The following is a 1,528-nucleotide window of genomic DNA, read 5'->3' as shown; positions in this document are numbered from 1 at the left end:
ATATCAAGGTTTATAATATTTTGCTTTATAATATTAGAGCTTATAACATTGCGCTTAATATTAAGGTTTGATATTAGTGTTTATAATATTAAATGTTATGATATTGGGGTTAATATAAAGATTTATAATATTGAGTTCAATATTATGGTGATTTAAAGTAGAGTTTAATATTATGATTTAATAATACCATATTTAGTATTGGAGTTTATAATATTCACTATTATATATTAACTAATATTAATATTAATATTAATATTAATATTAATTAATATTAATATTAATATTAATTAATATTAATATTAAGATATGTTTATCAAGGAGAGGTTGTATATGTGTTTGATGTACATCTATCTACATATATTAACACATTTATTAATGTGGTTATGCTAATCATTCTTAAAAATAATTATATAAATGACTTAAATCTAAATTATTCTTATATATTTAGGAATTCATTTCCTTTTCCTCCATTACCATTATTATAATGAGTTGTGCTTTTGACCCGGAAAGTGTGACAATTCTCTTCACGGTTTTGCTTTGCTCTTGTGTACCAAAGTCAAATACAGACTGCATAACGTATAAAGAGTCATGATTGGAAACACCAGTGGCGCCATACATATAGTTCTTAAGTAGAGCTAGTATACCATTATGTGCTAGAAAATAGGAGAGTGATTCGTAGAGTAGACAACATATCCGTTAAGAAACAACGATAACAATATATGGACAAATTTCAAAAATTGCAGTTTTCTTCGCTTCGCTTCTCATTAGATTAATAACAAAACATTTGCATGTTAGCTATAAATGCCAATGTGATTCTATGTTTACATTTTTTCTCCGAGATCAGCTTCTAATATACTAGACTTATTCTGCAGCGTCTACTTGAATAATTTATTCTTCTAAGACTCCTGGAGCTACATAAGTCACGTTCTTGTCTCGTCTCAATGTCAAATAAAAATCCAACGTTATATACAGACCGTATATAGCAATGAATGGAAATACCAATATTGCTATAAATGCAGATGTGATTCTATGTTTACATGTTTTCCAAGATCAGCATTTAATATACCAGATTTGTTCTGTAGCGTCTACTTAAATAATTTATTCTTCTAAGACTCCGACCTATCTTCATGCATTTCTATGTCTGAGAAAAGTAATCCAAGTAATCCTTTTCCTTTGACCTAGACAACTTCTAAAACTCAATCCAACCTGCAATAGAAGGTCAAATTTGCATAATAACGTGTTCTAACTGGCTTCGGACCTATCTGACAAAGCTTATCCTGACGAGCAGACACTGATGTCTATATACATTGTCTACGGGTTTCACGTATAGTTGAACCATTTTTTAATTCTATATGTAAGTGACCATATAAGTAAATGGGCAAGGTGTAATGATCATCTTTTGTGAGGTGTAAAAAACTATTTCAACATTTTCTGAAACATTATGAAAATACATTTTCTTATTGCAAGCCGATACTAGCTTACTGGGATTGAGTTCTTGTAGGACCCATCTTTACATCACTAGTAAATT

The sequence above is a fragment of the Pinus tabuliformis genome, chromosome 6 (genome assembly GCF_031772625.1).
Source record: "Pinus tabuliformis cultivar Carrire ecotype Pingquan chromosome 6, CPIR1, whole genome shotgun sequence".
In the NCBI taxonomy this organism is placed as follows: Eukaryota; Viridiplantae; Streptophyta; class Pinopsida; order Pinales; family Pinaceae; genus Pinus; species Pinus tabuliformis.
The sequence above is the reverse complement of the archived record's forward strand: the minus strand, read 5'-3'. Positions refer to the sequence as shown.